Below are 24,249 nucleotides of genomic sequence, written 5' to 3' on the forward strand. Positions count from 1 at the left end.
GAAGTCATCTGCAGAGAGGGAGGAGGGGGGAGGAGGATTCAAGAGGGAGGAGAAGGTGGCAAAGAGCTTCCTAGGGTTAGAGGCAGATGCTTGGAATTTAGAGTGGTAGAAAGTGGCTTTAGCAGCAGAGACAGAGGAGGAAAATGTAGAGAGGAGGGAGTGAAAGGATGCCAGGTCCGCAGGGAGGCGAGTTTTCCTCCATTTCCGCTGGCTGCCCGGAGCCCTGTTCTGTGAGCTCGCAATGAGTCGCCGAGCCACGGAGCGGGAGGGGAGGACCGAGCCGGCTGGAGGATAGGGGACATAGAGAGTCAAAGGATGCAGAAAGGGAGGAGAGGAGGGTTGAGGAGGCAGAATCAAGATAGGTTGGAGAAGGTTTGAGCAGAGGGAAGAGATGATTGGAAGAGGAGAGAGTAGCCTTGAAGGTTGGGACGGCGCGATGACCATCCGAGTAGGGGCAGTGTGGGAAGTGTTGGATGAGAGCTACAAGGTAGTGGTCGGAGACTTGGAGGGAGTTGCAATGAGGTTAGTGGAGGAACAGCATCTAGTAAAGATGAGGTCGAGCGTATTGCCTGCCTTGTGAGTAGGGGGGGAAGGTGAGAGGGTGAGGTCAAAAGAGGAGAGGAGGAAAGAAGGAGGCAGAGAGGAATGAGTCAAAGGTAGACTTGGGGAGGTTAAAGTCCCCAGAACTGTGAGAGGTGAGCAGGAAAGGAGCTTATCAAGGCATCAAGCTCATTGATGAACTCTCCGAGGGAACCTGGAGGGCGATAAATGATAAGGATGTTAAGCTTGAAAGGGCTGGTAACTGTGACAGCATGGAATTCAAAGGAGGCGATAGACAGATGGGTAAGGGGAGAAAGAGAGAATGACCACTTGGGAGAGATGAGGATCCCGGTGCCACCACCCCGCTGACCAGAAGCTCTCGGGTGTGCGAGAGCACGTGGGCGGACGAAGAGAGAGCAGTAGGAGTAGCGGTGTTGTCTGTGGTGATCCATGTTTCCGTCAGAGCCAAGAAGTCGAGGGACTGGAGGGAGGCATAGGCTGAGATGAACTCTGCCTTGTTGGCCGCAGATCGGCAGTTCCAGAGGCTACCGGAGACCTGGAACTCCACGTGGGTCTGTCCACCAGATTAGGTGGCCGCGGCCATTGTGGAGCGTTTGTCTGTTAGACAGACACATAGTTGACAGGCTAGAGAAGAGGCTACGCTAATGCAGAGGAGATTGGAATGACAAGTGGACTAACGTCTCGAATGTTCAGAAAGTTAAGCTTACGTAGCAAGAATCTAATTGACTAAAATGATTAAAATGATACAGTACTGCTGAGGTAGGCTAGCTGACTACCCTAATCAAGTCGTTCCGTTGAGTGTGAAGTTTCTACAATGCTGCTTTTCGGGGCTCGCTGGCTAGCTAGCAGTGTTGGTTACGTTACGTTGCTTAGGAGAACGACAATGGCTGGCTAGCTAACCTAGAGAATCGCTCTAGACTACACAATTATCTTTGAAACAAAGACGGCTATGTAGCTAGCTATGTAGCTAGCTACGATCAAACAAATCACACCGTTGGGACTGTAATGAAATGAAATGAAAATATGATACTACCTGTGGAGCGAAGCGGAATGCGACCAATGCAAAGTTCTATTCAGTAGACGTTGGCTGGCTATTGGCTAGCTAGGAGTGTCTCCTACTTAAGGACGACAAAATAGCTGGCTAGCTAACCTCGGTAAATTAAGATAATCACTCTAAGACTACACACTCTAACTACACAATCTTGGATACGAAGACAGCAAAGACAACTATGTAGCTAGCTAAAACTACAATAATCAAGTCGTTCAGTTGAGTGTGATAGTTACTACAGTGCTAGGGTAGCCGGTGAACGTATGCTAGCTGGCTAGCTGCTAGGCAGCTAGGAGGACAACGAAATACGATAATAACGCAATTAGCTAGCTAAGAAGAAATTGCTAAGATTAGACAAATCAGACCGTTGTACTATAATGAAATGTAATGAAAAAGTTATACAACCTGCAGACCGAAGCGCGGATGCGACCGGCTCGCTCCAACCCGGAAGAGGTCAGTTAATTTGCTTGACAAAGAGGGACTTTGCAATTAATTGCAATTCATCTGAACACTCTTCATAACATTATGGAGTATATGCAAATTGCGATCATACAAACTGAGGCAGCAGACTTTGTGAAAATTAATATTTGTGTCATTCTCAAAACCTTTGGCCACGACTGTACACAAGGGGACAAAGATCATACTTTTTGGAGAAATGTCCTCTGGTCTGATGAAACAAAAATGGAACTGTTTGGCCATAATGACCATCGTTATGTTTGGAGGGGAAAGGGGAGGCTTGCAAGCCGAAGAATGTGAGAAACTCCATAAAGACAGGTGTGCCAAGCCAGTAGCATCATCCCCAAGAAGACTCAAGGCTGTAATCGCTGCCAAAGGTGCTTCAACAAAGTACTGAGTAAAGGGTCTGAGTACTTATGTAAATGTGATATTTCTGTTATTTTTTAGAACAGGAAAAAAATATTACAAACTATTTTTGCTTTGCCATTATGGGGTATTGTGTGTAGATTGATGAGGGAAAAAAACTATGTAATACATATTGGAATAAGGCTGTAACGTAACAAAATGTGGGAAAAGTCAAGGGGTCTGAATACTTTTCCTAAGGCACGGTATGTGTGTTGTGGTGCCCTATGACAGTGTTATGACCATAGAAATAGAATGATTAGAATGGTCCTGGAACCTCTGACCTTAGCAGTTTGACTGGTGAACTCATGACTGCACGTACTCTGGCAAAGCTGGAAAATGTCCATGTAAAATGTCCATGTTGTCATTTAGAAAGTTTATACTAGGACTATTTGCTTCCTGTCTTATTTGGATGAACAAATACTGATTACATAAACTATCTTCTCACTGACTTTTCTGTCAAGATATCAGTTAACTCAGTCTCTGTCAGCCATTGAATAGCCTTGTGTTGTCAGACATCGCACCGTAAACGGCTGGGGGGAAAGGCTAGAAATTGACATGCATATTTAGTCAGTGTCTGATTTTTACACACTAGTCATTCTCTCCAATGGCAATCTACCAACATTACATTGAAAAAAAGCATCAGCTTAAATGCAGAGGATGGCAGAACTACATTGAATTCAATAAAAGTAAGGCTAAGCAACAACAAACTTGAAACCAAACCCCAGTCTGAGAATTTGGGTGGCTTCATTTCTTCAGCCTCATCTCTCAGCTGTTTACAAAAAAAACGAACTGCTTTGTCGGGGTGACCACTATTGTTGTTCAAATCCCAGATTGCTCCATTAATTAAAGAACAATATATTTTATGGTATGAAAAAGCTGTTTGCTGAGTAATAAGTCCACAGTCACAAAGTCTATGTAGGCCTACATGTTTTTAATCAATGCTCAACATTTCACCATGAAAATCATATTTTATGAAACACAGGAAAATGGTAAGACTTTGATCTTCAATACTTTGGTCTTGTTTATTCAGCAACTTCTTTTCCCTGTAAGAAGAAATAAATAATATAATGGATCAGTAATAATAATGAACATGATAAATATATGGATAGAATATAATGGATCAGTAATAATAATGAACATGATAAATATATGGATAGAATATAATGGATCAGTAATAATAATGAACATGATAAATATATGGATAGAATATAATGGATCAGTAATAATAATGATATAGAATATAATGGATCAGATATAATGGATCAGTAATAATAATGAACATGATAAATATATGGATAGAATATAATGGATCAGTAATAATAATGAACATGATAAATATACGGATAGACTTGGATATAATATAATGGATCAGTAATATCAAATAAGTAAGTGTTTAATGCTCAGTGCTCAGGTTGGAATTTCAATTTTGAACTACCAACTTGAATTTTTTGTGTGTGTTTTTTTGCCCTGAAATGTGCTTATTGAGTGAGTGTAAAAGGTTTGTATTGACCTCTGAGAAGACTGATTCATAGGTGGTGTTGATGTGGTCATATCTGAACATGAGTCAGGTACAGGTTTAGCAGCAGTTCTGTACCTTTCCAGAGTCACGGGTCTTGGCTCTGAGCTTGTTGACCTGAGTCTCAGCGATGTCAGCACGCTCCTCAGCCTCCTCCAGCTCATGCTGAACCTTCCTGAACTTAGACATGTGCTGGTTTGCTGCTTCCTCCTGGGCGAGGAAAGGAGAGGGAGAGCAGAACATCAGCATTTAAAGTTTGAAGCTTCAGGTAGCAAATAAAAATATTGGCAGATTTAGGATAGCAATGTATATAGGAAGATAGATGGTAAGGCAGCAGAAGGGAGAGGGAACAAACCGATGCCTCCAGCACTACAACTCGATCAGCAAATTCATATTCAACCCCCTCTCCTTTAAATTGGTAACACATTGGCATAGGGGACACTCACAAATGAGTATAATTTCTTCAGCATGTACTTGCACTATCAATTGTCATTGTTGACAGGTGTGCTGTAGCAACACTTCAACTAAATCATATGCACATTACGTTTGTAGAGAAAAACTACATTTTCGAATGTATGCTCTCAGAGTCTGTGACTCACCGATTCCTCAGAATGCCTCTTGTAGGCCTTCACTTTCATCTGCAGCTTATCTACCAGGTCCTGAAGTCTGTTAACGTTCTTCTTATCCTCCTCAGTCTGTGAGAGAAGAGCAAAGAATCAATGTCACGGGAGTTTTATACACAAACCTGTCTGTGTTAGTGTCAAGTGTGTGAAGAAGGCACTTTCTCTATCTCTTACCTGGTAAGTGAGCTCCTTGACTCTGCGCTCATACTTGCGGACTCCCTTGACTGCATCTACACCCCTTCTCTGCTCGGCCTCCACCTCAGTCTCGAGCTCACGCACCTTTGTGGAAGAAATAAACGTAGGAGTTTGTTGGAGGTCGTGAAATCAGACTTAATTAACTTCTGTTCCTATTAACTGTTCCTATGTACTCTTTTAAAACATTTATTGAAGGGGTCTGTAATAATAACAACAACTTTTCATCATCTAGGTCAGTGGTTCTCAAAGTGGAATTTACATTTCAATTTGTTTATGAATATTTATAGCAAGAACAGATTAAACAGCCAGGGATCTTTGGAAAACGTTTAGAGGGTGCAATACAGTACAATGTCATATTATTCATCCACAATTTATGTTATTAACTCTTCGATTAAATAACGGGTCTGGGAGGCTCACAACTCAATTCTTCTTGTTTTTGAAATATGACTTTCAACCATGTTTTCATGAGTTTTGTGGTGTATGGTGCAGTACCAGTACGGCAACTAGAGGTCGCCACTCGCATGTTTTAATGTTGTGACATTGCTTCTATTATGGAGCTCGCGCTCTGGCAGTTGAGAGTAGTTCGCCATTTGAGTCATCAGCAAGACAGAAGCACCGACATAAATACATTTTAAAATCTTTATTTTGAAAGTAAGCGAGTGTAAAATCACCATATTCAAGACGGTAATGTTTCTGGAGCATGTACATATATTTGTTAAGATGTTATGTTGTGTTTTTAGGTTTTATGAACTTATTCATGTCCGCTAGCCTACAAGCTAATTCAGCCATTAGCCTGCTAGCTGGTAGCCCCGCATAGCAACGCTAGCTTCCCTAGCAACGGCCAGTGAATGAGACGTAACAATAGAGAGAGAAATGATTACTAAGACATCATTTCGGTGAATGTATATTATATTGTGTGTTGATATTTATTGTGAATTATTATTATGAATGAAATGGCAGATTAGAAGAAGTCTGCTGTGACAACAGTTTAAACCTGAACGAAGCAACTAGATTAATACATTTGAATTTATTTAAAGGTCTTGGATCCACTCCACTAAATAAGTGTAAAATTAATATAATTTGTTTTGTTATGATCATAAATTCACTTTAATTGAAGCTTTAAAACTGCAACATTTTCTCTCTGTACAAAGAGGGGTGGACCGAAAATGTTTATTTCCCAGGGCCTGAGACTTGGTTAGTCCAGTCATGCACTGAAGAAGTCATAGGAAATCTGCATGGATGCTATTTTTATCACACTTTAAAGTATGAGTTGTGTTCTGTTATTATTAGGGGGGTCCCTGATGAATTCACTACCACAAAAGGGGTGGTCCCCGATGCAAAGAAATTTGGGAACCCCTGATCTAGGTGAGTTTTTGCGACAACAAGTCATTAAACAATGTTCCTGTGTATTTTTATATGATCAAATACATTCCAGCAATCAGTCTTTCAATCCCACCCTGCTGGTAACTCACCCTGGACTCCAGTTTCTGGAGCTGCTTCTTGCCTCCCTTCATGGCCAGATTCTCAGCCTCATCCAGGCGGTGCTGCAGGTCCTTGACTGTGACCTCCAGGTTCTTCTTCATCCTCTCCAGGTGAGAGCTGGTGTCCTGCTCCTTCTTCAGCTCCTCAGCCATCATGGCCGCCTGGAATAATATTTTGTTTAATTTATGCACCAATGATAATGTCCCTCTCAGATCTTTGTTGTTCTTAACCAGCCCAGCTACCATTGTCACATGGGGACAAATCAAGTTGATGTAATTCAAGGACTCACATCAGTGATTGCCTTCTTGGCCTTCTCCTCTGCATTCCTGGCCTCCTGGACGATGTCGTCCACCTCTCCCTGCACCTGCACCAGGTCAGTCTCCAGCTTCTTCTTGGTGTTCAGAAGGCTGGTGTTCTGAAGAAGTAAGCAAGATGATTTGTTTGACTCTCAAGGGAACTTGCAAGTCTCAAGACTGAAATTATGAAAATCTAAGGCAAGCACGGTCAAATTCCAGGTGTGTTTAAATTGTATGCTTGTTTGAGTTTCATTAGAAATGGCTTTGACCCATACCTGGGAGTGCAGTAGTCCAACACGCTCGCTGGCGTCTACCAGCTCAGTCTCAGCCACTTTGCGGCCTCTCTCTGTCTGCTCCAGAGCAACTCTCAGCTCCTCGATTTCAGCCACCATCAGACCGTTTCTGCGCTCCACCATCGCTGCCTGCTCCTTCATGTCCTCTGCGACGCGGACGGCGTCATCAAGGTGCAATTGGGCATCCTGGGGTTCACAATGACATACGTTCATTAGGACTTGTGGAAGTAGAGGTGATAGGATCGATCAGTGATAGAAATGTTCACTGGTAAGAATTTCCCCAGTATCGCTACCTTTAGTACATAAACCACTCTATTCAAATCCTCTGTTGTATTATTTTCCACAGATTCAAAAACAAATCCCTCTCCATGTTCAGGTTTTTGAGCCTGATGTCCCAGTCCCTTTACCTTGAGCTGTCCCTGGACATTCCTCAGCTGTTTCTGGGCCTCGGCGGCCTGCCTGTTGGAGTGGCTCAGCTGGATCTCCATCTCGTTCAGGTCTCCCTCCATCTTCTTCTTCACCCTCAGGGCATCATTCCTGCTCCTGACCTCAGAGTCCAGGGTGCTCTGCATGGAGTCAACCACCCTCTGGCTGTTCCTCTTGATCTGCTCCATCTCCTCGTCCTTCTCAGCAATCTTCCTGTCCACCTCACCCTTGATCTGGTTCAGCTCCAGCTGCACACGCAGAATCTTGGATTCCTCGTGCTCCAGTGTTCCCTGGACAAACAGAAGCAGTCAGGCCAATTGTGTTCAGTACATTTGGATGTAGGAATTAAATATATATGACTACAATAAACTCCAATACAGGGATCATTGGACTGTAGTTTGTACCTCAGCCTCCTCCAGAGCGGTCTGGATCTCAGACTTCTCTGTCTCCACGGTCTTCTTGGCCTTCTCCAGCTCATGGATGCTCTTGCCAGTCTCTCCGATCTGCTCAGTCAGGTCAGAGATCTCCTCTGCACACACACGCACACAGGAGCAGTTTACACTTTGGAGATTTTCAGTGGATATCGCCAATGCACTGAAGTTGACATTGAATCATAATAACAGGGAATTTATTAACAGCAATTAATATTGCAAATGAAACATGATAGATTTGCCGTCAAATGCTCACGTTGCAGGTTCTTGTTCTCTCTCTTCAGAGTCTCCAGATGATCCAGAGCCTCCTCGTAGGAGTTCTTCATCTTGAAGAGTTCAGTGCTCATAGAGCGAGCCTCCTTCTGAGCTCCTTCCAGCTCAGCCTGGCCCTCCTCATACTTCTGCTTCCACTCTGCCAGAACCTAGGAGAATCCATGGAATTTTCATCAGAAGTCATTGATGAAGAGTTTTGAATTATAAATATGCTACAAATATACTACAATTAGTCATATAGCAGACAGTAAATATCAGTCTATGATGAGGTTTATTCATTTTCACCTTGTCAAAGTTCCTCTGCTTCTTGTCGAGGTTGGCGGCCAATGCGTTGGCTCTCTCAACATCAATCATGAGGTCCTCCACCTCTCCCTGCAGCCTCTGCTTGGTCTTCTCCAGGGAGGCGCACTTGGAGTTGGTCGCCTCAATGGTCTCCTCCGCCTCCTGCAGACGCTGGGCCAGCTTCTTCCTGTTGGACAACAGAGGTTGGTTTTATGGAGTGATACATATGTTTCAATACATATTGATGTTACATTTTCTCAGAGCCCCCTACCACCCTCACCATCCACACCATATTTGAGTTTTTCTGTTGCGTGCGACTCACTTGGCCTCCTCCAGCTCCTCTGTGCGCTGGATGGCATCAGTTTCATACTTAGTCCTCCACTGAGCCACCTCACTGTTGGCCTTGGACATGCCGCGTTGCAGCTCTGCCTTGGCCTCCTGCTCCTCCTCAAACTGCTCCCTCAGGAGGTCACAGTCATGGCGGGCAGACTGAACACCGTGGGCCAGTGCATTTTTAGCCTGTGAGAGAGAAAGACAAAGAGAGATGAGTGAGATAGTCAAACAAATTATGTGGACTTGTTTACGTGAAGCTGTGCAGTTTGTTGCTAACGTTACTTTGCTACCTGACAAAATTACGGTTTTACTTTTTAATTACCGTTTTGTATTTACATTTTTTTCCCTCATTCAACTTTTTACATTCAACTTTTTCACCCTTGACACTTTATCTGGACATGGTTCTACACGACCTCCACCAGCATTAACATTAACATTATGCCTTCTAATTGCAGTCGCTGTACTCATAATATACAGGAGAACCATCGCCTTATGGTGAGGATAGCCTTGCTACAAGCCCAGCTTCAGACGCAAGGGTAATTTAAGTGTAGGAAAGGATGAAACAGAGTCTGTGCCACCAATATGTACAGATAGTCCTCCTGGTTACACTAGTCTCTTAGGGTGGAAAGACAGTAGCAGTATCTGAGGGTGGAGAGACAGTAGAAGTCTCTGAGGGTGGAGAGACAGTAGGAGTCTCTGAGGGTGGAGAGACAGTAGAAGTCTCTGAGGGTGGAGAGACAGTAGGAGTCTGAGGGTGGTGTAGACAGTAGAAGTCTCTGAGGGATATGAGAGACAGTACTCTCCATCTTGGGTGGAGAGACAGTACCTCTCTCAGGGTGGAGAGACTTAGGAGCTCCTCCACCTGAGGGTGGAGGCCTGTTTTCCTCTGGTCAGGGTGGAGACACAGGGCTTCCTCTGAGGGTGGCGAGACAAACTCACTGCAGGGACAGAGGAACATCTTGTTAATGGAGGATCAGTGATTTCTAAGATTGAAAATGGATTCTGAGGTATCATAGGGCAATGTTAGGTGGAGAATAGACAGTAGAAATTATGTGGATATAGCCCCTAATACATGTTGTGTTCTACTGAAGGAAAGCATTGGCTTGTTGTTCATTGTTGATGGTAGAATTTTCTGTCAGGGTCTGGCTCAGTCTGTCCGGATGTCGTCTGATGGTGGAGAAACAGTAGAAGATTCTTAGGGTTGAGCTCACTCAGCTGGTCTCTGAGGGTGGAGGACATCTTCTCCAGAGTCTGCCCTGTTAGTCAAACATGTTCCATCATTAAAGATATATGTGACTCTGTCAACTCATCCATTTGAATGGTGATGTAGTTGACCCTCCTCAATCACTACTTTCAGCATCACTCCACCTGCTGGGTGAAGGCCTGCCTCCATGTTCAGCTGAGACACCAGGGCTTCAATCTCCATCTTGCTGGCGACCAAACTCACCTCCAGGGACAGAGGGACATCTTGTTAATAGGGTCTTTGTTCTCTAAGCTTGAATATGGATTCTGAGGTATCATAGGGCAATGTTAGGTGGTGAATAGCCTCATGCTGCAGGTGGACTCTTCTAGATCAGTGAAGTCTGACAGCTTCTGGAACTCAGCCTCACGCTTCTTGTTCATCTCCAATCTGTCAGCAGTTGCGCCTCCGGCCTCCTCCAGCCTCTCGCTGATCTCCTCAAGTTGACCTGGAGAACATTCTCATCATTCTTAGTCTTGAGCCCTGGCAGCTCAGCTGGTCCTCAAGAGTCCTCCAGCTTCTCCAGATTGCCTGTTAGGGAAACAGGGGGATCACTACATTACAGTTTAAATATGTGAAACTGTCAAAATAAGTAATAGAATGGTGATATTTTGACCCTCCTCAAACTGCTTGTTTAATAAAAACATTACACTACTCATATTCAGCCAGTGTCCCATACAGGAGCCAAAACCTCAATGTTGCTAGACAGAGGACTCAATGGATATCTTGTATTGTGTCTTTATTCTCCAGCTTTATTACGCGCTTATTTCTTAAATCTGCCCCGAGCTCAGCCACAGTTTTGTGGCCTCCAATTGTTTAGTATCTTATCCTCATGCTACAGGGTGGACTCTGGTCGTGTGGCCTCATGCGGAATCTTCAAGATCACGACGTCATGCGTCCTCCGAACACAGCCCACCAAAACTTGTTCATCTCAATCTTAGCAGCAGTGGCGCCTCCCGCCTCCAGCCTCTCGCTGATCTCAATGTTCCCTGGAGAGATCGGCCCTCTGCTTCTCAACCTTGGCCCTGGCAGCACGCTCTGCCCCTCCTCCAGCTCCTCAGGATCGGGCCTGGTGCAGGGGACAGAGCAGGGGGATGAACCCTACAATACAGTTTAAACAATTGAACCTCACAAAATAATAATAGTATGTATATTTTGCATAAATGTGTTTAATAAAAAGCCAGTTACACAATATATTCAGTAGACAGTGTCCCTGATGCCAAAGCCTCAAAGGTCCAGAAGTTAGACAAAGGACTCTAGATGGATATAAGCCATTTTAACATGTATGTTGTCATTGAGGGCTGAGTGGGGATGGTAAGAAGCACCAACAAGAAACACCATCTTCCAACCTACTGAGCCATCAGAAGCCACCTGGAAAACTGTCTGCTGCCAGAAAAAGTATAATTATTTTTAAAGGAAATGATTCAAGTCTGTGCTCTTCTGTACTGGAGCTTATATCCTGTACTATACCTGGAGTTCCTTGATCTTCTTCTGCAGCTGAGCTCCCAGAGACTGCTCATCCTCAACCTTGCTGAGGAGCTGGGTGGTCTCAAACTCCTTCCTAAGAAACACAAACACGTTGATTGCAGAGTTAGCTTTTGTTTGATAGTGTAAAGGGAGAGAATCATACCATTCACTTTGCTTTTAAGAATCACATGTAAATGCTAATTCATAATTACAAGAATTAGTCAAGAACAACCATTATAGCAGGTAATACTGTAGTCATTTGTTTGTGTTTACTTCTTGATTTTCTCATCAGCTTGCTGCTTGTCATTCTCCAGGTCCATTATGGACTCCTGGGCCAGTTTCAGATCTCCCTCCAGCTTTCTCTTGGATCTCTCAAGGTCCATACGGAGCTTCTTCTCTTGCTCCAGAGAACCCTCAAGCTAGAAGATAAAAACACATATATTATTAAAATCTAAACAACTGAAGATAATTTAATCTTACATACTATCATGGCCAAAATGTCAAACTCCACTCACGTCGTCCACTTGCTGTTCCAGCTTGGTCTTGGCCTTGGTCAGAGTGTTGACTTTGTCCTCCTCTGCCTGCAGGTCATCCAGTGTCTGCTGGTGGGCCTCTTGGAGGGCTTTCTTCTCCTTGGTCAGCTTGGCAACACTCTCATCCATAGACGCCATCTCCTCTGTTAGGTTTTTAACCTGAAAACAGCCACATCAAAATTAGTCTTTGGTCACTTCACCATAAAGGGGAGATTTAGTTTGTTATATATTGCATTCATTTAATTTAGATTCGCACTGCATCAACAATTACTGTACTATATATTCAACACTAGATGGCAGTGTTCACCACGCCAGTGTACTGAATGGATGTCATAAATGAGGGGGAGTAGAACATGCAATGAATGTTGGAAGTACCCCACAACTGAAATTCCTCCGTTGTGTCTTAATTTTTCCTGCACCCACAATACAACTTGAATTCCATTTCTGTTATGCTATGTTTTGAGTTGATTATTGTTTGGTTAGACTGTCTATAGTAAGACCCAAGACCTTGTTTTCAGTGGCGTGCTTCTCCTTCTCCACTTTGGCCAGGGTGAGCTCCAGGTCATCAATGTCCTTCTTCAGCTCAGAGCACTCATCCTCCAGCTTCCTCTTCTTGGCAGTCAACTCAGCATTGATCTCCTCCTCATCCTCCAGCCTCTCGGTCGTCTCTTTGAGTTTGGCCTCCAGCTGGATCTTGCTCTTGATGAGCCCCTCACACCTTTCCTCAGCATCGTTCAGACTCTCTCCTTCCTGGTTTCAGAACAGGAGTAAACAAATCAGAGGCCTCACTTTGTGTATTAAAATATACATTTTACTCAGAGGTCAGAGCAAATCAATAGAAATTCATGAGATATATAACATTGGCAATACAAATGTGTGTTCATATGGATTTGTATTCATGTGTATGTAAATTTGCCTGTGATGATTGTTGTTTTTTCACTCACAGATGCGACTTGGAGCGCCAGGTCGTTCTTCTCCTGCGTCAGGGCCACCAGCTTCTCCTCCATTTGCTTCTTCGTGGACAGAGCCTTGGCCAGGTCTGCTGTCATCTTCTCATAGTTCTCCTTCATGTTGGCCAGCTCCTTCTCAGTCTCAGCGCTCTGCAGCAGTGGCTTGATCTTGAAGTACAACTTCATCCATGGCCAGGTTTTGACATTCATGAATGAGCGGATGTTGTACTGGATGGCGTAAACTGATTCTCTGGTCGACAGAAAGGACAGAGTGACATGGTGAGTGACATGCTTAAAGCTACATTCTGGGATTAGATGAACAACAAAACAGAACATTACATTTACATTACATTTAAGTCATTTAGCAGACGCTCTTATCCAGAGCGACTTACAAATTGGTGCGTTCACCTTAAGACATCCAGTGGAACAGCCACTTTACAATAGTGCATCTTAATCTTTTAAGGGGGGGGTGAGAAGGATTACTTTATCCTATCCTAGGTATTCCTGAAAGAGGTGGGGTTTCAGGTGTCTCCGGAAGGTGGTGATTGACTCCGCTGTCCTGGCGTCGTGAGGGAGTTTGTTCCACCATTGGGGGGCCAGAGCAGCGAACAGTTTTGACTGGGCTGCGCGGGAACTGTACTTCCTCAGTGGTAGGGAGGCGAGCAGGCACCTGAGAACTTGAGAACCACCTGCCACTGTTTGTTTACAGTTGAGGAATGGGGCTAGGGAAATGTAACCCCTCTTAAATTCATAGACAGTGCTCTAGATGCAAAATCTGACAGGTCGTGCATTCTAAGCTCATGAGACATTTAATATTCTTCAAGAATGAAAAGGTAAATACCAAAAATGTAAATGACAGTTGAACAGCCAAATCCCAAACTGCAGCTATTAAGCTAGAATCCTTAGTTGCTACATCCATTTCTGGACTAGATGAATGAACTCAAAAGCTGTAGTAGAGAATTATAAGATATACTTTCTCATTCTGAACAACTCACAGCATATACAGTATGTAATCATAATGCATTAGATACAGGTGGTTGACAGAAAGCTTTGCCAAGATGTCTACTATTCCTCACCTCCTCTCCATCATCTTGGTGAACTCTCTCCTCATGAGGAATCCACGGCTGAGAGCCTGGACCATGCCGACCAGAGTGGCCAGCTTCTCATCTCTCATCTCCTCCAGGACACCCAGCAGACCGGCTTTGAAGAACACCTGAGACACAGGTTAACATGGTCAATGGAACCACAGATAGAAAGGGTTGAATCAAAAGAGGGGAACAACACCACTAGATTGATTTAAACAACATAAGCTTTGCTATGGTTACAAACAAACCATGGGACAGGTTGTTTCTAAGATGTTAGTTATTGTACAGTTGTAGATTAATAATGTACACAGATACAGATAACTGCAGCCATACCACTCTAACACAATGCACATGATAATGACTTTAGTTTCTCTTCTATACTTGTGATGAAGGACTGAAGAAAAAAACACAATGTTTTTCCACCTTTTCCATTAGTTAAATGAAGAAGAAAGAACATAAGGATGGATAGATCACCTGGAGAGATTTTATATGGTACCGGTTTAAATTATTATTCAAGCTGTGTTTTGTTGTCAGTTTTAGCTGGGGGGTTATTTGACTGACCTTGGTGTGTCCAAACTTGTAATCCTCGTGATTCACATCAATGGACCCAAGCAGCTTCTCAGAAGCCTTCTTGTTGTCCATGAACTGGCCCTCAGGGATGACACTGGCATTCAGTACTTTGTACCTGAATGAGGAAACATTTTGAACATGTCAAGTTGTAATATGTTGGTTATATTTCGTAAAAGGTAAGCCTGTTTTGATGCTGGGAAAACCCTTGGAGCAGATATTTTATGTGGTGCGTGTGTGTGTGTGTACGTGTACGTGTACCTCTGTTTGAAGTCAGCATAGATGATTCTGCTGGGGAATCCCTTTCTGCAGATCCTGATACCCTCCAGTACACCATTACACCTGAGTTGGTGGATAACCAGGAAGTTCTCCATCAGACCTGGTAAAACAAAACAAGTCTCTTTTAATACTCATAAACAGGTTATAGATTGGGATTGTTAAGGTTACTGATACTGTACTGATAAGATGACATATTCAAATCAATATTTCCTGTACCTGGAGTCTTTGACTCATTGGGGATCAGGCAGCGCACAAAGTGAGGATGAGTGCTCCTCAAGTTGGTCATCAGCTTATGTAAGTTCTCCTGTAAGGGGGTTACAAACCATGTTCTCATTTATGATAATCAATGCACCTTTTGAAGGACTGAATAAGCACATTGCAAAAGCTCACCCTGAACTGGGAGGACACAGTCTGCATGGAACCACCCTTCTTCTTGCCTCCTTTCTTGGCTTTATCTGTTAAAATGGGGAAAAGTAAAAGATAACTAGAAAAGTACATTTCCTAGACCTGGTGGAATAAATAGAATAATTTTAAAAAGTATGTAAGAAATCTAGAGTGGTCTTGTCTTCAGAAAACACACTAATTATAAACCAGAGAATCTCTGGTTAACTTCACACTTATCTAGAGGCAAATTCTGCCAATGAGATTGTGTAGAATAACACCTATTGTATGATTAAATTAACCAAGTGTATTAGTAAATCAACCCAGTGATAAACCCTGAGAAATTGTAATACATTGAAAGGCTTTAAAGAACATTTGGGTCTGAGTTGTAACTAGTATTTAGTTAAATATTGTGACGTGATGCTAGTCTTACCCTCAGGAGGGGGAGGGGGATACAGGGCAGCCAGAATTTTGACTGCGGACTTCTGGTACAGCTGACAAACTGAGTCGTTCAGGGGGTCCTTGTTCTTCTCCAGCCACCCAGTGATGTTGTAGTCCACAGTTCCGGCGTAGTGCACCAGGGAGAAGTGGGCCTCTGCCTTGCCTTTGGCAGGCTTGGGCTTCTCAAACGCATTTGTTTTGCCAAGATGCTGGGCGTACAGCTTGTCCTTGAAGGTGGTGTCTGAAGACTTGGGGAACATGCACTCCTCTTCAAGGATGGAGAAGATGCCCAATGGCTTTACGAAAAGAGATTTCAAATTAGTGATATTTACATTTAGTAAATATGCTATTATAGGATTATAATAACTTAAGGACACATAATAGGAAACATATTGAGTTCTCAACAGTTAGTGGCATATATTAATGGGTGCCAAGGGAAGTGAGGCTTCCCCCCCAAAATGGACATAATATAATGTATCTTTCGTCTCGCTTAGCAAGAGGCTGAATGTATCTCTCCAGGTAAAGCATCAGAGTGAGCAAAACGGCACCCCTCTGTCTCTGTATGTGTAGCCCTTCTATCTGATGCTGTCTGGTCAAAAAGAGTATGGTATTGTATCATTGAATGCAAGAGAAGCCAGTGATCATTTGGCCTCCCTTGATATTTTTTTTGTGTACAATTACAGCGAATCAGAGTTGAGCTAAACTGAGTGAGCAAATCTGTGAATGGTCCTGGTGCACCAAAAAAACGTGTTAAGTGAAGCCAGTTTGGATTTGGCTTCACACCAAATCAAGCCAAACGTCATTGACAGAAAGAAAAACTTCAATTGTTGCATCTCATTGTGTTGTTGTCCCCTGGAGGATAGCTAGCTAAAATGGGTCCTTTCCTAAATTAGCTTTGGATGGAGATAGGGATTTGTACTCGTAGTTTTACTTAATTCTCTGTACTGGCCATAATTGTAACACCAATTCTGATCCAACAATAAAATGAATACATTGTGCTTTTGGCCTGAGAGTATGGAAGTTCAATATGTAGCTAGATGTTTACTAGCTAATCGTTGCCCAGGAAAGGAAGTTAGAATAGCAAGCAAGCATTTTAGCCAGGTAGCTTAGAACAATTTTTTTAAGCTTTTAAGTTTCTGCAACATGAAAGAGAGGAGGATGGTATTGGCGTTTCTCTGCAAGTAGGGTGAGTCAACATGTTTTTCTACTTACTCACACAAACATTAGTAACATGGACAAACACATTTAGCTTACGTTGATTGGACTAAAATCGTCTTTGGAATAATTTCATTTTCACTGTAGACTAAGCATAGGTGATTTGATGATGTTGAAATGTTGAAATTGAAATGGTGCTGGAATAGTGGAGGGAGGCAGCTCCTGTTATCTTTGTAAATTGCGGTAACTCTCCGTGGTTCTAAGTCAATAGATGTTTAGTGGTCCGAAAATGGCAGAAAAATGTACTTGACTGACCATGTTGTAGGTCATGTAACTGTTTGTTACATTCATTATGCTTTGTGGACTCCACAAGACAGATGTTGCTCTCCGGTTTTGTGATGAAACAAAGGTGTTGTTGAATTTATTCTGCCACTGTGTCTTATTGTCTCGGCCTTAGGCCTGTATATTTTTTTTATTTTACCCTTATTTAACTAGGCAAGTCAGTTAAGAACAAATTCTTATTTTCAATGAAGGCCTAGGAACAGTGGGTTAACTGCCTTGTTCAGGGGCAGAACGACAGATTTTTACCTAGTCAGCTCGGGGATTTGATCTTGCAACCTTTCTGTTACTAGTCCAACGCTCTAACCACTAGCTACCTGCTACCCCATATCTTGGTGTCAAAGCATTTAAACTAACAGGTTATAGAGCAAACAACGTAATTATCACAACACAGGTTGTATTATGGATTTTTTTGACTCGATTGGCTTCCCCAGTGATTTTAATACTGTATACGTTGTACCACTGTGATAATATTTCACACAACGCTCCATATGAGCTTTGCTGTTGAGGTCCATTATAATGGTCCATTAAAATCCTCACAGACATCTTACCTTCTCAATAAGCTCAATGCAGGCAGCCAAGTCCATGCCGAAGTCAATGAAGGCCCAGATGATTCCCTCCTTCTTGTACTCCTCTTGCTCCAGGACAAACATGGTGTGGTTGAAAAACTGTTGCAGTTTCTCATTGGTGAAGTTGATGCACAGCTGCTCCATGCTGTTGTACTGTTGATGGAATTTTAAAAGGGATCATTTCATCATACAAGACTGTAATCCATCTCAATCACATCTAATTGTCTTGTTCTGGTCTCATACTCACATCAAAGATCTCAAACCCGGCAATGTCAAGCACACCGATATAGAACTGTCTTGGATTCTTGGTGTCCAACATCTCATTGATACGGATGACCATCCACAAGAACATCCTCTCATAGATGGACTTGGCCAGAGCACTGACTGAGTTATTAACCTGCAATGATAATACCTCAAATGAATACATGAGATATTGACCATGTCTAGTGATAAGGTGATACAAGCTTGGGAAAAACAAAAGCAATGCACTCGTCCCCAAAAGAATTCCTGTGCTCAGAAAATGGTAGATTTGTTTGGCCGCCTTACCTGAGGCACAGTCTGTCCCTTGGTCACATACTCGTTGCCGACCTTCACTCTGGGGTAGCACAGAGCCTTCAACATCTCAGCTGAGTTCAGGCCCAGCAGGTAGGCGATTTTATCAGCCACTGGAGAGAGAACCAACAACAACAGACTCAGGGACACAAGATCACTTGTTTCTGATTTCACACTGACAAAATAGTTTGTTTAACTTCTTTGTAGGTTAGGTTTTGATTCACCTACATTTTGGAGGTTGGAATTTGTTCTCCTGCTTGACGTTCATGTGGCACTGTCTGTCTTAGGTGTTCTATTTCTATGTTGGGGACTGAGAATAGGACTAATGCTCTACATATTGTATATCTATGAGTGGGACTCACCCTCTGTGCCGTCTGGCTCGGCCTGCTCCTCACGCTGCTTCTGCTTGAATTTCAAGTTTCCATGGTGCAATACAGCTCCTGTCAGCTTGTAGATGCCAACCTTCTCTTCATTAGTGAAGCCCAGGATGGTAATGGCATCCTGGCATTAAAGAGGAAGTACAACAGAGATTAACTGAACTGTAGTTTGCTCAGTTACACTACAGTTCTGTGCTGCTCACTGCAGAACAAATGGGATGGATAGATTTGACTGGCTTCTCTGTTCCACATGATTACGCTTGGCAAACACATTAGTAGATGGCAGCACAACATTTGTTTTCCACAGTTCCACAGGGCACTTAGTGGTGCTCTCTTGTGGAAGGCATGAATAGTTCCTTGAGGCACATGCCTAACTAACACACAGCATTTAGAATCAAACAAAAACACATGATAATTCCCAGCTGCCACCAAGTTGGAATTTCACAGTACATTCAGTGTGTATGGTGGTCCTATCCATTCCATATCTAGAGTTTGGTTAACCCTTTGTTTGACTCACATCTGTGGCATCCAACTCTTCATTGTCATTAATGCTGGCCACAGTGATCTGTCCCTGGCTGCACATGGGGAAGTCGTAGGGGTTGGTGGTGATGAGTGCCATTTCTGTGGACAATGGAGAACAGCTTGTCAGGTAAATCTCTTAGAATTCTGCTCTCCTACTTTACATTATCTATCCCTTCTTTACTCAATAGATGGACTCAATGATACATGTAGTATATAATGAATAGCATCAAAAGAGGAGACGGAGACTTGTGGACTAGTGCATCACAGTGCATTACTTGATAGATTTCCCAAAGACCTGACCCATGTCTAGATGCCTTGTTACCTTGGATGTAATCATTGTAATAGTATTATTAGTGTGTACTATGAATATTTTTGTATGTATTCCATAGATGGGGGTGGGAATATTTTCCCATGAACCTCTACTTTGTCGTACCAACTAGCTCAGGTTTGTGGCCTGTCATCATCTGGAAGAAGATGTGGTAGCCTCTCTCATCGGGCAGCTGGAAGGAGACTCTGGACTTCTCCAGCAGGTCTGAGAGCGAGAGAGTGAATGACACAAAGAAAGAGAGAAAAAGGAGAGCGAGATCGAGAGAACAAGAGAGAGAACATAAGATACATTTAAATTTAATGATCTTCCCAAAAAATGATGTGTGCATTTAGGAAAGTATTGAGAAACAATCAAAATTAACTCACAGGTTTCAATGTCAGCTTTAGCCAGTTTACCACCTTGGAAGTGAATCCTGATGAATTTACCCTATAGTAGAGCATGGGGGTTAGAAATAGGCCAACAAATTAATCTAACATATTACTTTGATAGACCCCTTTAAACGTTACAGTTTGTTGGACAGATGTTGGATCTTTTGATACAGATATAGGATCTTGATATAGGATCCAGTTTGCTACGGCAGGAAAATAATCCTGCAGCAACAGGAAATGTGAATTATGATTACATTTTAAAGATGGAAATTACAATTTTAGAACCTTTTAATAAAAACATTACAAGTTTGAATTTTCAGCAACAAATCAGTGATCAAAATAAAATTGTAAATCTGAATAACGAATGGGGACTACTGAATTACATGTTTCCAATATAAGGAACTTCCACAGTATGCCCTTCATACTTACAAAGCGAGACGAGTTGTCGTTCCTCACTGTCTTGGCATTACCGTAAGACTCCAGCAGAGGGTTAGCTGCAATGATCTGATCCTCAAGAGACCCCTGGTTGAGACAAACATAAGTTGCTCAAAAACTGGTAACATCGTAAAGTTTGTTTTTCTCAATAGCTTGAAACAGGATTCACCACAGGAAAAACAGTTTACACAGTCAACCGAACTGAAATGTGTTAAAAAGGCAAACATAAGAACAACTTACCTGCATTTTGCCAGGTTCTGCTTCCTTCTTGGCCCCAGACACTGCAATGGTGGCAAAGTACTGGATGACACGCTTGGTGTTGACAGTCTTTCCTGCACCGGATTCTCCGCTGGTTTATATGACATAGAAAGAGGGGTTTTAGTTACATGTTTGAGTGTCAGATTGTCTTTCACTAAGAAATAGCATATAAAAATACACTGTTAACCTGTGTTCTGACATAAGTCTAACAAATAATCCTTCTCATCGACTCGTTATTACACATAGCCTGATGCTCTAATCCATTCATAATGTCATGTATTTCATCACACCAAGTGACCCAATTTATTACAATAGAAACACTTTCTCAAGTGACATTTTAGTAAACAACTTACGTAATCAGGACGGACTGGTTCTCCTTATCTGGAACCAAAAAACACATTACTTATCATACTCAAGCAACATTCAGGGGACATTATTTCATTCATAGCATCATCACGAATTTCAATTTGGAACATTTTCCATTCAAGGGTAGTGAAATCAGATATTCCCAGCAAACTGTTATTACCTAGACTAGAAAACAGTAGATACCTCTCTGAAGCATATTTTAATTTCCATTGATGCATCCATCCATCTATCCATCATCAAAAAGTAATGGACTTTGAGAGACATACGCACTTAATGGACAGCCATCCAACCAACCAACCATCGCTCTCTCTCTGTCTCTCTACCTCACCTGCTGTCTCGACATCTGAATGCTCGGCTATGAAAAGCCAACTGACATTTACTCCTGAGGTGCTGACCTGTTGCACCCTCTACAGCCACTGTGATAATTATTTGACCCTGCTGGTCATCTACGAATGTTTGAACATCTTGTAGAATGATCTGGCCTTAATGGCCATATACTCTTATAATCTCCACCCGGCACAGCCAGAAGAGGACTGGCCACCCCTCAGAGCCTGGTTCCCCTCTAGCTTTTCCTTCTACATCTGCATTGCTTGCTGTTTGGGGTTTTAGGCTGCGTTTCTGTATAAGCACTTTCTGATATCTGCTTATGTAAAAAGGGCTTTATAAATAAATGTGATTGATTGATCCAACCATCCATACATGAGATATCGTACCAATCATCATGAACTGGAAGGCGTTGTCAGAGACGGAGAAGATATGGGGTGGAGCCTCCATCCTCTTCTTCCCTCTGTAGGCGTTGACAACCTCTTCGTCGTACACAGGGAGCCACTTGTAGGGGTTCACCGTGGCACAGAAGAGCCCAGAGTAGGTCTGGATGAAAGCATAATTAAATGAGGGGATTACTAAAGTCAGATGTACTTTTACCTGGAATTATGTGAGGATGTGGGTGTACTTTGGTTTACTGATGTGGGTCTACTGTATTGATATGTTTTGGTTTCTACCGTTCACTTATGTGTAGTACTGTATGTGTGTGTTTATTATCTTCATGTGTGTGTAGTACTGTATGTGTGTATTTATTATGTTCATGTATGTGTGTATTTATTATGTTCATGTATGTGGTTGTATTTATGTGCAGGTTTCTTACATAGATCATCCATGCTGCATAACGCTCTTTGAGGTTATACAACACAGAGGCTTCATTCAGGTAGGTCATCATGGCCATGTCCTCAATCTTGTCGTACTTAGGGGGGTTCATCTCATAGATGTCTGCATCTTTGAACTCTTTTCCTTCCTGAAACAGTCAGAAATCTAGATTACAACACAGATCAAACTGGACATGACTGAATGCTTTTAAAAGTTTAGTCTTTAAAAAATTGTATATCCACATTTAATCCAACTACTTTGTTATCACCCACTGACACATATCTGGTGATTCTTGACTTGTAAATATCAAACCTTCCATGACAATTTTATATAGCAGCTAAACATGATGTGTTTGAAGGTTATATTCTGCTTACAAAAACAAATACATGTTTAATCTATCTGTTATTACTGATTTTTTTAAATGCTTCATAATATATATTTTGTTAAAGATTTTTTATTGAAATGTTTTTGATCATTTTGATGATTTTTCATGAAACAGAGTAATTACACAAACTTGAACTTGACTACTTTTCAGATCAGACTTACATCCTTAGTGCCGTCAGGTTTCGTGACTGTTACAGTACACTTCCCGTCGGCCCTGGCAGTGACCAGACCCTTAAGGTACAGCTCCGCCTTGTCTGTCACATAGCAGGAGTTCTTTGAATCAAAGGGTGCGGTTTGTGCCTCAATCCTTTCCCTCTCAGGCTTACGGAGGTATATGGCAGCCTTGCCGTAGATTTGCATCTCAGCGTCCGTACTCATGGTGACGGATAACTAGGAAAGAGATAAAACAAGAAACATGATTCACTCTGTGGTGCTTCCTCCCCAGTCAACAGAGTTAGGTGAGTGGTATCTCTCTCAGAATATTTTCATCACGTTTTAAGTGAAGAGTCAAACTGTGTCTCACCTTCTTTTTCCCCTCCTACAGATGAATGTGTACTTCTTAGAGGACCCTGTGAAACATAAGGTGTTGTGAAAAAGCACAAGTCTAAAGCAGTGGAGGCTGCTGAGGGGAGGAAGCTCATAGTAATGACTGGATTTAGCAAATTGAATGTTGTGAAAAAGCACCAGTCTAAATCCTTATCATTTTCCCTGAATGTCTAAAACACATTTAACTAAATAATTAAAGCCATGTAAATTTAAACTACAGGTGCAACTGCTAACTTTCATTTTCCTAATGGCATCTCACTTTACTACTGAAATAATTACCCCTGATAACCCAGTTGCATTCTAGACTACTCCCTTAATTTACAAACAGGTAGAGGAGCACCACTTTAGTCCATAAAAGGAAGTTACAGATTTTAAGTAATGCACATTTAAAGAAAACCAATGGCACTTGATTGCATAATGTAAAATCTTACAAGAGACATGCAGCACTCAATTCAAACAGTGCAGTTAGCTACTGCCTCAGATGCTGAGTACAAAGATGAGACAAATAAACAAATCTAAGGAGGTGGAGAGGTCTTACCACAGAGGAAGAAGGTATCTGACTTATGGATGCTGGGGCCTCAGCCTCCTTATATCTGGTTGGAAGTGCCAACCAGGCAAAAGTTAATTATGGACCACTCTGGGAAAGGACATGAATTGGATGAGAGACCTCTGTGTGTCTGTGTCTCACTAGCACCTCCCACTTCCAGGAGCACCACACTCCCATGACATGACTTTTTAATGTCATATTTGTCTCTGAATTGAATTTCACTGATTTTACGTAAATTAGAGATGTCATTACTAATAATTATGACAATATCTAAAGTTTAATTAATCCCAATGTTACTTCTACTGAACCTCATATACTGTAATGGAGTGAGTCCATGTTGCCCCACTAGAACTAAAATAGTTTTCATTAAATCTAATCTGACCTGATTTAGTTCCATTTTAGTGGCATTAATCCTCATCAACAACTTTATATATATGTTCACCTGTTATTTATATTGTTTAGCTTGTAAACACATCTGAACTGTCTCCTCACCTCATGCTTGTGACGGAGTTGGCCTTTACCTCGTGCTTTGCCTTAATTTGATTTATCACCCCTGTGTAACCACATTAAATTAATATTTGAAAGCTTGAACGGACACATTTAGGCTTTAAATAACAGCTTATAAAACCGTTAAATCTAATGTGTTATTTATCTACAGTATGATCTATTAAAAAGATTCTCGAGACGCTTTTATTTGTCTCACATTTCAGTTGGCTAAAACGGTCCAGTAGGATTCTTATGACACATATCACCAGTACAGTATTTCAATCATCTTATCCACTCATATTGCTGACAGC

The 24,249-nt window shown here is 42.2% G+C and overlaps 1 pseudogene; it reads right to left on the reverse strand.

The window, feature by feature from the left end:
- Window positions 1-3,384: 3,384 nt before the first annotated feature.
- Window positions 3,385-23,483, reverse strand: LOC115119143 (myosin heavy chain, fast skeletal muscle-like; annotated as a pseudogene).
- Window positions 23,484-24,249: the final 766 nt, after the last annotated feature.

The sequence above is a fragment of the Oncorhynchus nerka genome, linkage group LG15 (assembly GCF_034236695.1).
Source record: "Oncorhynchus nerka isolate Pitt River linkage group LG15, Oner_Uvic_2.0, whole genome shotgun sequence".
In the NCBI taxonomy this organism is placed as follows: domain Eukaryota; kingdom Metazoa; phylum Chordata; class Actinopteri; order Salmoniformes; family Salmonidae; genus Oncorhynchus; species Oncorhynchus nerka.